This window comes from Vulpes lagopus, chromosome 15, assembly GCF_018345385.1.
Source record: "Vulpes lagopus strain Blue_001 chromosome 15, ASM1834538v1, whole genome shotgun sequence".
Classification (NCBI taxonomy): domain Eukaryota; kingdom Metazoa; phylum Chordata; class Mammalia; order Carnivora; family Canidae; genus Vulpes; species Vulpes lagopus.
In genome coordinates, this window is record NC_054838.1 from 38,433,955 (window position 1) to 38,451,267 (window position 17,313).

The 17,313-nt window shown below is 35.9% G+C and overlaps 1 protein-coding gene across 2 annotated transcripts in view; it reads right to left on the minus strand.

Moving 5' to 3' along the window:
• The window catches only part of GRM5 (glutamate metabotropic receptor 5), a 514,508-nt gene that overhangs the window by 176,458 nt on the left and 320,737 nt on the right, over positions 1 to 17,313 (minus strand). The gene's annotated exons all lie outside the window — the stretch shown is intronic.

A 17,313-nucleotide genomic window follows, 5' to 3' on the forward strand; every position in this document is an offset into this window, starting at 1 on the left:
CTTTTTCATTCATTTAATAAGAAACAAAAAACTAAAGCCCCAAAAGTTGCTAAAATTTTCAATGACTAAACCACTAACTTACATAAACCGTGTCTAGCACCCTTCTCCTGGCTTCTCCAGAGGCTGGACTGGTATGGACAGTGACTTCATTGACAATCATCATTAAATTAAAATTTCACACCTTCTTGATCTTTTTTCATGTCTATATTTTACTATTATCATATCACCCTCACCGTTTTCCTCCTTGGGCCTTTCAGATGGTCTGAAAGCACTCGAAAAGAAGTTTATAAGGAATATAGTGAAGGATAAATGATGGTATCGGTTCCACTCTGGACTGTCCAAGATATAAATTTCCCACTTGAATCTTAGAAGGTCTGTGATGAGGCTACTTCTTAATATATAAGATTTATTCTAAAAATCTAGAGCTTGATTGAGAGACCTCTTGAATAAAGAGCCTACTACATCACTTAACCAAGAGAATATGTTGTAACAAATTTGGGAATCAAAAATTCATTGTGGTATGAAAGACTATGAGAAAAGTAGTTGAAAATTATAGATAAGAGAAAATTATAAGACTTTTGCAAAATTCTGTCTTTTGTAAGATTTTCATGACTAATTCTAAGTCTCAGATTCAATGCCATTCATTGTGTCTAGATCTCAGACCCCCCTCTTCAAAACACTTGAGTGGACTTGCTCTCAGAATCCTTGTCAGCATTTCAATTTTTCTCTTTGCATTCTCTCATTTCCTGCATCTTCAAATTTGTACAGGCCTCAAAATTCTTAAAAATAGTCTTAACTTACTTCTATCTCCTGATAAGTTATGTCACACTTATTCCTTTTTGTTCACTGTCAGACTTGTATTAATGGAGCACACATTTTACATTTTAATTTCTTCATCAATCCCTTCCCTTTTTAAAGTTGTTTTCCCTTCTACCATTCCTACAGAAATTACTTTGTCAAAGTAAATAAGTGCATGGAAACACACACACACACACACACACACACACACACATCCCAATTTTTGTCCTTTTCTCCTTTGACCTATCTGGAGCCCTTTCCTGAAACTCTTTCTTCTTTGGCTTCATGACCAGGGCTATTCGGTTTGGAATTCCTTTTCTGGCTCCTTTTCTTTCTTTCCATCCTTTCATGTCTGGATTTCATTCCCCCTGTTGTCCACAAACTCCAGAGGCTAAGTTATTTTTCATATTACATGCTATTTTTTTTTTGGAGGGGGGAATCTAGCTATTTTCATGGTGATTGCTTGTCTTATTCAGATTGGAGCCACCACATGTACTGCCACATATTTATATATGGAAAGTCTAGTGTTTACATAGAACAACAAGATTACCAATATTGTTAACACAATTTAAAATGTATGATTCCTGGTTGACTTAAATTCAATGAACTGACTTTAAGTAAACGTGGACTTATGGCTCCGAATAGGAAACTTATTTCCTTATGTATCAATACACATCTCTGGGGCTACTGGGATGATGGCTGAAGTAAAGTGGCAGAGCCTAGAAGATGCAACTTTATGGTGAATATAAAAATTCAGCAACGATTTATCCTTGGAGAATAATTATTTTAATAAATTACTGTGTTTATTCAAATCAGAAACAAAATCAACATTGATTATAATCAGGTATTGTGCTGGATGTAATCATGTGTAGCAATAATATACAGGACAATGGACTATCTATATATTTAGCTGTATTGAAACTACCACCAGAATATTAATTATTGACAACTGAAAAATGTTCGTGCACCACTTCTTCTTTTCTCTTTAAATCTTACTCATCCTCCAAGGACATATTCTAGCATTAATTACTTCCTGACACTGTGATCAATCCTCTGGTTTGATTCAATGTCTGGTTCATTATAGCTTCTTCAAAGCTCATTGGTGTTTAAACTGAATAGTGTTTTTAATCAACTAACATTTTAGGCAACTGCTTTATATTGAGCATTTTCAATGTTGTCAATTTCATTACTACCTTAAATAGTTAATTTCTCAGCTCTTAAAAGCAAGATACTTTTCTCCCAACTCATATATAATAAAGTTTCTATCCTATTTTTAAAGTACTTTTCCTCATAACAATTTATGACAATGAGTCATAAGCTACAATGCCACCACAGGCAGGTCTCAGGGGATTATTGTCCCCACAAGGAAGTGCATTAATTTCACACTGTGGTTCATTAATGGTATTGTCGATTCCCCCATGAGGTATGGGCATTTGTGAATCCCCGATGTTTCCTGATTACTTGGCTTGAATTTTATTCCTTTACCAAAAAGACCTTCCTACTAAGTTGTCACCAGGGAAAACAGTGCTAAAAGGCAACAGTGCACAAACAATGCACAAAATCATCTATTACCATAGCATTTTATACTGTACTTGTTAATCGTATGTATGTATAAGTACATATGCACGTATGTACTTACCTATCTCCTGCAAGACTAAAAAATGTTAATGATTTCCTGGGTACCATGTGATCAGCAATGCATGGAAGTATCAGAATGGAGGCTGTCAGTTGGCATTGTCCTCAAACTCACTAACCACTCAAAAAGAATCTGAAGTTTTATCATTTAGAAACTGGTTTTCTGAAAAAATCCATATATAGTTGGTAGTGTAAAAAGAATTCTTTGTGCTCTCATTCAAGATGCAACATCTACTTTCGATAAATTAAAATTGATTATACAGGGCAAAATTCTTTACCAGTTAGAAAATACTTAATGACCTCTATTATGTGTCGTGTACTGGTTTAAGCACTGAGAAATTAGTGGTAACAAGAGATAAAAAGAGTGCCTGCTTTTCTGGAGCTTCTTTCAGAGGGATTTCCAGAAAAATTAATAGGCACACAGATACACACACATATGCATTAACTTTAGATAGTGATATGTACTATAATAAAAGAGTGTGAAGTCTAAGAATCAATAATAATTATGGAGAGCATTGTGGTACTTAGCTAGCGCAGTCAGGAAAGAGTATGCTGAGTTGGTGACATTTGAACTGAGACCTAAATAATGAGAAGGAAGAGCTTACAGGGAGGTTTGGGAAGAGAATATTTTGGGCAGAGAAAGCAGGAAATACAAAGGTTCTGATCATAAATAAGTACTGGTATGTTCTTAGAATGAAGAATAGTGTAGCTAAAGCATAATGAAGAAAAGGGAGGGTAGTAAGAGATTACTCTGTAGGGAGGGATCTGATCATGTTGTATTTGTAGGCCATTTTATTTTAAATGTGATGTGAAACCTAATATTAGTCCAGGTAAGGGATAATGATGGCTTGGAATTGAGAGGTACAAATGTCGTTAATACCAATTACTGCACTGGGTATATATTGTGAAGCTTAAACACAGTGCAATTTGCTGTTGGTTGGACATGAAGAGTTACAGAGTAAGAGGGGAGCCCAGAGGTTTTGGCTTGAAGAATGAATGATAGAAATATAATTAAAGTGGAGATATCTGGAGGTGAGCAAGGCACAGATCAAGTTACCTATAATATGCTATTTTAAAATGCCTATTAGATATTCTAATTGAGATGTTCAAAAGGCAGCTGAATAGATGCATCTGAAGCTCAAGGAGAGAGGTCCAGCCTATTGACAATAAATTTTAGGATAAGTAGCAATGGAGGTGATCTTCAAAACCATAGGAAAAATAAGAATGTGAAACAAAGAGTATAAGACAGTATCATGCTTTTTGCAAAGACTCTTTCCTCCTTCCTCTCTTCCCTACCATCCACACATCCTCATATCCTCCTCCCTGATTGCTCAGCTGAAAATGATCCTTCTTCAACTTCCCCTCAAATCATGCCTTTCCTATCTCACAGTCCTCATGGCACTAACTAGACTTGGCTTTCTATTACAGTTCCTTTTTAGCTTTATCTCTTCTACTAAATCCTCAGATAACTGTCCCACCTGGACGTTTTCTATTTGGTTTGCCTGGGAATGTTATTTCCTTGCTCTTCCCTAATATTTTATCTGGTCTATACTTATTCACTGGGCAGGACCTTTCCTCTCAAGGCTTTCCTTGCCCCTAGTCTAAATGAGGTTCTGGCACAACTCTAGATTAAGATCTTTTATGGTAAGAAGTAGCCACATCAGTTCATCATTAAAAAATATGCATTCCAGGGGTGTCTGGGTGTCTTAGTTGGTTAAGTCTCCAATTCTTGATTTCAGTTCAGGTCATGGGTCATGAGATTGAGCCCCGTGTCAGGCTTGGTGCTCAGAAGGGAGTCTGCTTAAAGATTCTATCCCTTTTCCCCTCTCCTGACTCTGCTCACTCTTTCTTACCCTCTCTCTCTCTCAAAAATAAGTTTAAAAAATATGCATTCCATTTCTACCTACACATGATGGTGGGAAATGAATTTTACATTTTTTTTGCCTCTAAATTTCTATATAGCTTCAGTGAGGAAAATGGGAATTTTTGATTCAATATATATATCTTCATGGTGCTTTATATTTAGAAAAACCCCTTCACTAACATTATTCAAATAATTCATTAGAGTTCTTATGCTTGTTAACTATTAGTATTACTATATTATTAGTATTACTGTATATGGGTAAAGTAAGGAAACTTAAAAAACTTTATATAAGTTACAAGATAGTGATAATACTGAGAGTCAAATCCAGAACATTGCCTATCACTGCAGTATTCCTTCCAGTCTAACACAGAACTCTCAAATATTTAATTTAAGCCTTCATTTAAATTTAGCCTCTTCCTCCCATTCACTATATGTATTTACATACCCCCATTCACAGGCATTTGTACATACATACTCACTCATATTTAATGGTCAATTAGACTGTACCATTTATAAAGGTCTTGAATGAGAAATGAAAAGGGCAATGTGACAGGTATGATTATAGACTCATAAAGTGAAGCTCTATAAAGATTTGCCTTCAATACTGGACTTAAATACTGGAGACTTAAACCGTTAGAATCAGATCATGGTATTTAAATAAATTTCCTAAAATGGAAGAAATAGTGGATAAAATAAGTTTATATTTTAACATCTACTTGTTATATAATCTTTCAATTTTCTTTCATTGTTTAATTTTAAATCACTTTATTCCTAATAGCTATAATTAAGGACAAGTTATTTTTTGATGTCCAAGATGTAGGAATCCCAGACAAGAACTAAGAATAATATTCCTCAGGGGCATCGGAGTGGTTCAGTCAGTTCAACATCTGAGTCTTAATTTCAGTTTTTATCGTGGTCTTAGGGTGATGAGAATGAGCCCAATGTAGACTCTGCACTCAGCATCAAGTCAGCCTGGGATTCCCTCTCTCCTCTGTCACTTACTTTCTCTCTTAGTAATGAAAATATTTCTAAAAAGAATAATATTTTCCAAATTTCAGTACAAAATTCAGAAGCATTATAAAATATTGACCAAAAGTGGGATTTCTTATATTTGGATAAAATCTATTTGATTTCATAATCAAATATAGCCTAATAAAAATAACTTTTTAAGACATATAGAAAGATCCAACCAGAAAACTTTTTACTTATCCCATGACTATTTTTTCAATAATTTTCTAAGGAAACAAAATTGCCCAAATATTTTATTCACTAATCCAAACCACATCAAGGAGGAACCCAATCAAAGAGAAACTAGTATGACCACTGTAGAAAATTGTATGGAGTTAACTCAAGAAAATTATTTTTTTAAATATTTTATTTATTTATTAATGATAGACATAGAGAGAGAGAGAGAGAGAGAGAGAGAGAGAGGCAGAGACACAGGCAGAGGAAGAAGCAGGCTCCATGCCGGGAGCCCGATGCGGGACTCAATCCCGGGACTCCAGGACCGTACCCTGGGCCAAAGGCAGGCCCTAAACTGCTGAGCCACCCAGGGATTCCCTCCTCAAGAAAATTAAAAATAGAATTATCATATGATACAGCAATTCCAGTAAATTCCATTTGCCTAAAGAACATGAAAACACTAATTTGAAAATATATATGTATCCTTATGTTTATTACAGCATTATTTACAATGGCCAAGATATGGAAGCAACCTATATCTATCTATAGGTGAATGGATAAGGAAGAGGTGATGTCACACACACACACACACACACACACACTGGAATATTACTCAACCATGAAAAGAATGAAATTTTGCCATTTGCAATAACATGAATGGATCTAGAGGGCATAATGCTAAATGAAATAGGTCAGTCAGAGAAAGACAAATACCCTATGATTTTACTCATATATGGAATTTAAGAAACAAAACAAGTGAACAAAGAAAAGAGGCAAATAAAAAAAAACATACCCTTAACTATAGAGAACAAACCGATGGTTACCAGAGGGGAGCTGGATAGAGGGATAGGTGAAAGAGGTGATGGGGATTAAGGAGTCATGTACATGATGAGCAGTGAGAAATGTACAGAATATTGTATACCTGAAACTAATATAACATTGCATGTTAACTATAGAGGAATTAAAATAAAAAAGCAGAACCTAATCTCTATCCTTTATTTGCTCACCCAATGAGATAATTATATTAATTATAAGTAAATATTTATAGATAATAGTAGAAAAAGAATTGTCTTTGAGTCAGACAGAACTGAGTTTTGATTCAGCCACCCTCTCAGTTTATTAGATTAGACCTTGAGCAGTTAGTGAGCTTCCATGAAACTCACTTTCATCATCTGCAAAATGTGAGCCAAAGTACCACCTCTACACAGTTATTGTTATAATTACTGTTAAAATATAAAATGCACTCACACAAAACAGACACTAAATTAAAGGATCACTGCAAAGATAAAAATTCATAATGTAGTGCTCACAGAATTGTGTGCAGTACCTGGTACCTACCAAGCGCATAATAAATATTTGTTGAATGAATGAATGAATACTAGAAATTACTGACATACTGAGATACTGAAAAGACAGTATTTCAATAGTTCTTGTCCATAGGTAAAACAAAATATTTCTCCTTACATTTCATTCAACAAATATTTACCAAATGCCTACTCTGTGTTAGGCACTGTGTTAGGCTTGGGGTATGGCGAATAAGTGTAACTTTGAGACAAGTGAGTAAACCAGGGCAACTTCCATATACTGAGAAGAGTTTGGTTGCAAAAAAGAGCAACATGAAGTTACAGGAAGGATACCCAACTTAGTTTTAAGGAATCTGTTAAGACTTCCCAATGACTGACAGGGAGGAGTCTGCACAAAAATAGTGGAAGAACTGAGAGGATGAAAGCATATTTTAGATGGTGGGCAGGTAGAGGGAAGGAGTGGGTAGCATAAACACTAGAGAAAACCTGGGCCCTTGTGGGCCTGCATGACTACAGTGGGAAACTTGTACCCCTAAAACATGCTTGTTGACTTTCTTCAGTTTCTAATTCACTGACCTCTCTAGATCCTGATACTAGGCATTACTCAGGCATTACTGTTCTCACTTGTATCTGGACTCCCCTTTACCAGGTCACTTTCTGATCCCCAGCTCTGTTTCTCTTCTCCCCTCTCAGCTTTGAGGTCATGCTTATTCTTCTTGGTGTCTGACATCAACTCATGACCCTTCCTTGGCTTTTTTTCCTCTACGCTGCTCCTGGCATGAAGACAGAGGCTTGACTGTGTGGCATGGTGGTACAGATGACCACTGATACTATCCAAGAGTAAGCAAGGGAGGTCCTTAATTTAAAAAAACACTATTTTTTTGTTTTTTCCTAATGGAGGAGAAATGTTTGAATTTTTTTTTTTTTTTTTTTTTTTTTTTTGCGCCAGACACCATCGTAGAAATTGAGTAATCAAAACAACCTGTCCTTCAAGAGCTCACTATCCAGCTGGGTTGAGTAACATGAAAACAAATGCATAGCACAGCAAGAGAGATGTTGATACAAATTTGTTCAAAGGCTTGACACAGACATGATTCTTACCTAGCAGTCAATTTGTTAATGCAGATAAATAAGAGTATAGTTGAGCATATATAATGCAGACACATATATCAAGCATCACAGTGTTATTTTCTTTTTATTTATGGTAAAACGAACTCTTCTATATTACAGAAATAGTTTTAGAATATGAAAAGCTTTCTTGACCCTGACTTTCAGATATATGATTCAGAATATTTTATTATAACTTAATAGCTCACATTTTATTTTTGGAACAGAGCTCAATCTGTTTTTTTTTTTTTTTTTTGGGAGAAGAGAAATTCCATCATTGTGGGAAGGCATATTAGAAACCTTGAACAAAGAAAGTAAAACTGTCACTATTTAACAGATGACATGATACTATATTTAGAAAACTCTAAAAACTCCACCCAAAAAGTACTAGAATAAATGAATTCAGTAAAGTCACAGGATACAGGATTAACACAAATTGGTTGTGTTCTGTACACTAATAATGAGCTATCAAAAGAAGGATTAAGAACATGATCTTATTTATAATTGTGTCAAAAAAAAAATAAAATACCTAGGAATAACTTTAACCAATGAGGTGAAAAACCTGTACTCTGAAAACTATAAGATATTAATGAAATAAACTGAAGATGGTACAAATAAATAGATATTCCATGCTCATGGATTAGAAGAATTAATATTGTTAAAGTGTCCACACTACCCAAAGCAAGCTATGGATGCAGTGAAAACCCCAAGAAAACACCAAGGGCATTTTTCACAGAACTAGAGAAGATAATCCTAAAATTTGCATGGAATCACAAAAGATCCTCAATAGCCAAAGCAATCTTAAGAACAGAGCCAGTCCCAGGTTTCAGATATACTACAAAGCTATAGTAATCAAAGCGGTCTACTGGTACTGGCACAAAAACAGACATGTAGATTAATGAATAGAACAGAGCCCCGAAATAAACCCACACATATATGGTTGTTTAATCCACAACAAATGAAGGCAAAAATATACAATAGGGAAAAAGACAGTCTCTTCAACAAATGGTGTTGGGAACATGGATGGAATTTACATGCAAAAGAATGAAACTGGACCACTTTCTTATACCACATGTCAAAATAAATTCAAAATGAATTGAAGAATTAAATGCAAAAAAAAAAAAAAGAATTAAATGTAAGACCTGAGACCACAAAAGTCTTAGAAGAAAACAAGAACAATAAGCTCTTTGATATCTGTCTTAGCAATATCTGTATTTTTTTAAGTAGCCTCCTCAGGCAAGGATACCAAAAGCTAAAATAAAGAAATGGAATTACACCAAACTATGAAGCTTTTTCACAACAAAGGAAACAATCAACAAAATGAAAAGTCAGTGTACTGAATAGGAAATGATATTTGCAAATTATACATATGACAAGGGGCTAATATCCAAAATATATGAAGAACTTACACAACTTAATATAAAAACTACCCGATTAAAAACTGGGTAGAGGTCCTGAAGAGATATTTTTTTCCAAAGAAAACAGAGATGGCCAACAGACATAGGAAAAGATGCTTAATGTCACTAATCATCAGGGAAATACAAATCAAAATCACAGTAAGCTATCACCTCATAACTGTCACATTTACTATTATAAAAAAAAAACAAAAAAAAATAACAAGTGTTGGCAAGGATGTGGAGAAAAAGGAACCTTTGTATACTCAGTCAGAATTAAACTGGTGTAGCCACAGTGGAAAACAGTTTAATGGTTCCTCAAAAAGTAAAATTAGAACTACCACATGATCCAGTAACTCTACTTCCGGGGATTTTACCCAAAGAAAACAAAAACACTGATTTAAAGACATATATGGACCTCTATGTTCACTGCAACATTATTTATTATTGCCAAGATATGGAAGCAACCTAAGTGTCTATCAATTGATAAATGGATGAAGAAGGTGAGGTATGCACATGCGTGTGCACGTGCACACACACACACACACACACACACACACACACACTGGAATATTAGTCACTGTAAAAAAGAATGAAATCTTGCCATCAAACATGGATGGACCTAAAGGATATTATACTAAATGAAATAAGTCAGCCAGAAATACAAATACCGTATGATTTCACTTATAGGTGGAATCTGAAAAACAATACAGATGAACAAGCAAAACAGAAACAAACTGTTGGGTACCAGAGCAGGAAGGGGTGAGCCAAATAAGTGAAGGAGATTAAGAGCTACAAAATTCCAGTTACAAAATAAATAAATCGGGGGACATAATGTGCAGCATAGGGATTATAATCAATGATATTGTAATAACTGTTACGGTAACAGATGGTAATAAGGCTTACTGTGGGGATCATTTCATAATATATAACAACATCAAATCGTTAGGATGCACACCTGAAACTCATAGGATATTGTATGTCAATTACACTTCAGTAAAAAAAATTTTAAAAAGGAAAAGTAATTAAAAACAAAGTGATATAATGAAATACATTTATTCATTAAAATAGGGTATTATATGCAATCCCCAATGACATTTTTATGCACAATGCTTTATCTTTTTAGAAAGATGAATTCCAGAGCATCTCTGGGAGTTTCAGTGGTTTAGCTGCCTGCCTTTGGCTCAGGGCAGGATCCTGGAGTCCCAGGATCAAGTCCCACATAGGGCTCCCTGCGTGGAGCCTGCTTCTCCCTCTGCCTGTGTCTCTGCCTCTCTCTCTCTCTCTCTCTCTCTCTCTGTGTGTGTGTGTCTCTCATGAATAAATAAATAAAATATTTTAAAAAAAAGATGAATCCCAGAATGAATTACAATTTACTTGAAAGAAATAGCTAATAATTCATATGATTTGTCACTGTTCGGCATTGATAAATACATAACTAAATTCTTGTTTTGGATTTGATGCCATGCTAGGTGCTGGGCAACTGAAATGAATGGCATGTTTTCTCTACTTGAGGAACAGTTACTCTGGTCAGAGATACAAGTGGTTCTGATGTGGTATGTGGTAAAGTGCTCTTCTCAATCAGGCTGGGGCTGGAGGGGAGAGGGGCCATGGAAAGTTTCCAAGTCTAGAAGTATAACCTGAATTGAGCCTTGAAAACAAATTATATAATCACTGAATCCACATTCTATTTTGACCTTACATCTTTATTCATCTCTCTGCTCAGTAACTTGAGTTAGCTCTGCAGCTGAGCTTGCATATGTGGAATTTGGAAGAGAACCAATTTAAAGCCAGCATATAGACAAGTTTACTTAACCCGATTTGCAAAGGTTTTAACACAAAGAGGACCCCGCCCTTTGGGTTCTTTAAATAAATTGCCACTGGCAGGAAGAGAGGGCTCCAGCTAGAGTGCAGTTCTGCAAATTGCATAGGGTGATGGGGTGGAAAAGGGGAGGGAAGGAAAACCCCAAAAGGTGGTGTAGGAGAAAAGAATACATTTCTAATAAAGTTAAATAGAGGCTTGAGTCGAATGCCTCTTCTACTATGACAACAGTTTTATTTTTTTCCTCTATTATATTGTAGGAAGGATCACATTTAACTTATTTTAATGATTTCAATGACCCATGTAGTCATTTTTCTGTATTCTTAAGAGTAATGTGTAGATGTGTCATAATTCTGGTGTTTAGTATTTCAAATGAATAACAGTTACTTTGCTCAGCCATGTAGGAAGATCCAAGAGTGACCTTCATGTTGGAAGTAAGAAACGTTATCTATGCAGTCAAAGCTTTTAGAAATATGGTTACATGTAGAAAAAATTCTATCTACACCCATAATTTTAACCACTATCTCTGTATTGAGGATTTTTTTTATGTCTACTGACTACACTCCTCAGTGGCTCTCTACTCTGTCTGCCCACTGCAACCTGGATAGTCCACAAACACTCCAATCTCAGCATCTGGATTTATCATTTCTCTCTCCACACTTACTCATCACCTTGTGTTTCCTGGCAATGTTAATAGGTATTACCCTCTACCCAGGTACTTAAGCCAGACTTTAAGGAATTAGCCACAGTTCCCACCTTCTCTTACACTGTCTTTCCTAAGAACACCCAATAAACAGGCATTTAATCAGGATCAAGTTCTGTCATTCTATCATAATTATCCCTCAAACAAGACTCATCTCCAACCCATTGACTCTTCTTAGACAAGAATATTCTGTTCCTGTAATTTCACAATGAACCTTTTATGATGTAATCGATTATGGCATCCTCTTGATTGAGGCAGCTCCCTATGAGCAGAAAGATAGAACCCAAATTACTTGCTTAGCATGGCTCCGGCTCTTACTTAGCCCTACAGAAGATTACTCTGCTCTGGAAACGCTGGAAGCTCTGCACCATTTTGTTTTCTCTGGATTAACTTCTGTGAAATCCTTCAATGTTCAGCTTAAAACTGATCTCCTTTTAGGAAATTTGCCTCGATCTCAGGCTGGTTAGAGCTCTCTTTTATCCTCCCATAGCTTCCTTATTCATTGTGTATGTAATCTAATATTTCTTTTTCTGATCTGTCCTTCTCTGTGCACCCCTTCAAGGCAGGAGTGATAATCTGTTTATCTCTGCCTCTAACATCTCCTATTGGGTTCTGCATAATTTAAATGTTTTGTAACAGCTCTCAGAATGTATTAAAGCATGGATGTAGATGAAGGAATGAGTAAATGAGTGAACTGGATTATGATTAGCTACAAAATAAACTTCAAATAAAAAATAATGTTCAATGAGCAGAGCCCAACTTGCACACAAGGCCCTCATGACATTCAAAAACCGTATCCCTGATGTTCTCCATGACCTCTAATGAGTCACTTCATTTCTCATCTGTAAAGCTTAATTAGTGTTTCAGCAATAAGTGCAAGCTCTTAAAATATTAGGTGTTAAATTCGCTGGTTTAGAAACAGTGTCAAGCTCATACTCATTTGGAATAAAACTGTAAGATATGCAACAATACTCCATTTTCAATTAAAAATGCTAGGTTCCCTCTTGCCTGAAATAGACTTAAAGGCATCTGGGAGCCAGCTGAAGATGCCTCAGCTTTAAATATGAAAGTGTCATTTCTGAGATGCAAAGTCCCTTAAGTCCAGGGTAACCTCTCATGATGGTGGCACCTGCAGGCCTGTGCAGGATTAATGATCAGAGAGAATGGAAAGAGAGGCAGACAGGAAATTCTCTTAATGGAAGCAGTTGATTGGCTCACTGTCAATCAGAAGGCCAGCAATTTTCCAGTTTTTCCACCAGGCCTGAATCACCTCACTGAGTGGTCTACTGCAGAGGAGAGGAAATGGAATTTGCATCTCCTACAGCTTTTAGCCAACTGGGGAATTAAGGAAAGTGGAAAAAGAAAGTTCAAAGCTACACACAAAGATGACATTACATGAAAGCAATTATATTTAATTTAATTCAACAAACATCTTTTTGAGATCCTACTATTTACAAAATACTGTATTAGGTTCTGTGGAAGATACATTGATAAGTGGATAAGCAACAGTTGCAAGCCTCTACAGTTTCACATGGGTAGCAATAAATGTGTCATTAATAAAAGTGAACCTGTTATGAAAGCTAGTATGGAAGTATAAAAGATTGTGGGGATAAGAAAAGGAAAAGTGATTTGTGATTTGGGTTTGGAAAAAACTTTTTAGAGGGAGTAGAATCTAGGGATCTGGGTAGGCTCCCAAACTATCCCCTCATCTCTACTCCATTCTGAGAAAGTTGAGAAATAAAGAGTAACAGAATAGGGTAAAATATCACCATTAATTACTGATGACACTAAGCTGGGAGGCAACTCTAATGGACAAACAAGTGGGCTTCTTAAAATGGACCCCCAGGAGTAGGGCGATTTACCCACCCACCATGGTAGCACTCGCCTGGACATACCTTTCCATATAGACAGGCTGGACACATAAGATTTAGGAACTTAAGACAGTTCTTGCTCTAAAATAAGAATCACTCCCCACAGAAGAAAGGTCAAGATGAGCTGATACTAATTATTCTTCCCACACTTACCTATCAGAGAAGTCACCTTACCTCCTCAGAGAGAAGCCCAGAACTACGCTAATTAAGCTCCCTCTGAGGAAGGAAAAATTAGGACTAGGGAAGAAATGTTCCCAACATCTGATAGGATCTGAGTGGTGAGAGAGAAGGAAGGGGATTTCAGGCAGGAGAACAGCTGAATGTGAACTTGGTAAGCAAGCTCTGAGGAGATGGAACAAAGTGATTATGATTAAGAACACTCTGTGAGTAAAATAGACATGGGTTTAATCCTAATGTTTCTTGAAGTAGATAAATCACCAAGGTTCTCTGACCCTTGGTTTCTTTATCTTCATGGGGACAGGAGTACCCACTTCACAGAACTCAATAAATAGTAGCTATGGTAACTTCTACTACCAGAGTGACTGGTCAAGGGGATTTGTTGAAAAATCAGACAGCTTCCTTCACAAAGTAATTTTTATTAATCAACTATTTTTAAATTAATTTTGAGTTTTATTAATCATTCATTTCTTTCTATCAGCTTGGTGAACTAATTTCTTGGGTACTGAGTTTTCTTGAAGTGAATTGGGCCTGTTAAATACATTTAGTCCACTATATTTCTGTGGTGTATTAGCATAGAAGACTCTCATATGGATTTGTGAAGCAGGAGAGAAGCACATGACAGGCAGGTACAAAGAATGGTACAACACAGTAAGCGCAAGGATGGGACACAGTTAAGTGAAGCGCAGTATAAATATAAATCAAGACTGCCCAAGGTCTTTTCACAAGGGTGAAAAGAGTACCGGGCATCATTTCATTTCCAGTTCCACACTTTTTAGAGCAACTAACTTTTTGGATGGACCAAACTAAAGAGCCTGAACAAGCTTTAAACAGAATCCTGACTGTTTCAGGGCCCTAAATACCTTTATTTATTTTATTTTATTTATTTTTATTTTTCCCCTAAATATCCTTAAATGCATAATTGAACAATCTGAAGAACATCATAACCATACAGCTGAATATTATTTAGGAATGCATTTTCTTAATGTTGCTTTTTAGAAAGCAACATTATGCATATTTTTATTAAATAAATATGAGTGTTTATGGCTATGGAGTCATCTTAAGCTGTTGAGTACATGTGACTTAGAGGAAGATGAACTATTTCTACTGTATATGAATGTGCTAGAATGCTAAAAGACATCCATCACATATGTTTTTTAGAAGACTACATGACAAACTGGGATCTTCAAATGGAAATGTTTTTAAGTTTCCCTATGAAGTAGCTGCTCATAAATGAGCTCTGAATTTAACCATATAAACCTTGGCTTTGTGATAGTTTAATGACTAACTTCAGAGTTATGTATCTGGATCAAAGGTTATAGAATAATTGGGAGGGCTTATTTGCAGCCATCTAGGTGTGACATCTGACAAGGAGAAAGACGACAGCAAAGAGCTTGCATGCCTCTTAATTTTCATCAAGTATATTTTCAGAAAAGAAGCCAAAAGGACTTGTCTGACTGCAATTTAACAATCTCTAGAAGCAATTATGTAACCATGTAGCAGAGAGTTTATCCTTTCAAAATGTGCAGTTCTTAGATGTTGAAAATATCACTGCTTGACCACTTAACTCCATCTTCCAAATATGGACTTCCATTATTTCTAGAGCACAGCCATCCTACTTGCTTTTAATACCAAATGCTGAGGTTCACTAAGAAGAAATTTTTCACACAAGAGCATATTTCTACTTTGTGTGATCATATTATTGCTTCGAAAGGCCCCAGGTCATTATTATTAGGAAATAACTGTGGGAGGGGTATTTTGTTTTGTTTTGTTTTTGAGGATTTTCTCCAGGTCCCAAGTAAGTCTACCTTTTCCAAAGCATTACCAAAGAAGCATTGATAAGATTCTTAGATTACACTTGCTCTTCATATTTGAATATTTCCTGGTGCGGTTTTCTGTGTCCTCCAATTACAATGGTCGTGAAAGAGTATTTGCAGTTTAATTTTCAAGGGCTCAACACATATTTTTGATAAATGTCTTACTATGAGGATAAGAATGACTGATGACTTGAGGAAAAAAACCCTGACAGATGATTTGGTTATTAAACTACTCATCATAAGTTACATTTAGATGGGATGCATGGTTTACGTGAAATGGTCATTTATAAGATAGCACTTTGGCAGTCCAAGTCAGAGACGCCTGGATATGATTATGGCATTTGGTATTTAATAATGGAGTTCCACTGTGAGACCTACGTGACATTTCTCATCATCAGTTTAGTCCTCAGTAAAAGGGGTTTTATAATGGTGCCTACTTTACAGTATGCTTGTGAAGATTACATGGGAATGACGTATGTAAATTACTGTCACAGTATTTTGCATATTTTGCATGCAGTAAGCTCTTACTATGTATTTAGAGTTATTACCTCAGAATGTGAGAAATAGAAAAAAATCTTTGAACTTCATCAAACTCCTCTCTAAACTCTAGATTATGGTTGAATTTCATGTCAGAGGATTGTATACTTTTAAAAGACGCTCTGGGGAAAGTGACACTGTGTCTCCTTGTATTTGTTTTAATTTTTTTCCTTCCAAGCCTGCCAGCTAAAATTTAAGCACTTATTCTCTTTTTAATTATTTCTGGATTGGCACAGGAGCTGATATAGCATATAATTTATGTCTCACGTGTATTCAGCATGTAGTGTATATAATTGCTATATATAGTATGTTTATAAAATGCTCATCATGGAATCAAATCCTAAATCAGCAATTTTCTTTCAAATGCAGCTGCATCCAAATGATTCTATCCCTTGGGAAGGAACTATATTATTCCCCCCCTCTCCCCCTCAGGCCACATGAAGCCAGAGGAGCTGAGAGAAGGCAGTTTTTCTCTGAGGGAGAGCTGCTTTTTTTCCTGATGGCAATGCCAGGCAACCCTTGTGTTTGGTTCTGTCAGTAAGGGTTGATATACTTTTGCATGGGTTCCCAGAAGAGCATTTTATGTTTTGTAATTCCCTGTGAGAATTAGGATAGAACTCTGCAAGGGCCCACTAGATACTCATCTGTTAGCCAACAGTAAAATACAAAATAAATGAATAATTTTAGCGGCTGTGTGAAGTTATGTTCCTTGTCTTCCAACTTTGTGTGGTTCAGTGTGCAAGCAAAGTGACAAGGGATACATTAGAGAATAAAGATTTGGTAGAGCTTGTTTTGCCTTAGATCTATAGACCACATACATTCCATGTGAGCTGAAATGAACACGGATGAAATTTACCCACAATATACATGCAAAATCATAAGTTGATGGAAAAGCACCTTTTTTGGGTCTGGACAGAAGTTTTATAACTTTAATGAATTTCTTATAGGATCCACAATGCAAAAATTAAGGACCGTAGTGAAGACTAAGGCTCTAAATTCATAGAATTCTCTTTGTATGTAAGTAAACTCACAAATATTTAACCATATTCTGCCTGGAAATGTTTACATGTGTCTTTCTTGGCATTCCTTCCATTCAAGCCAT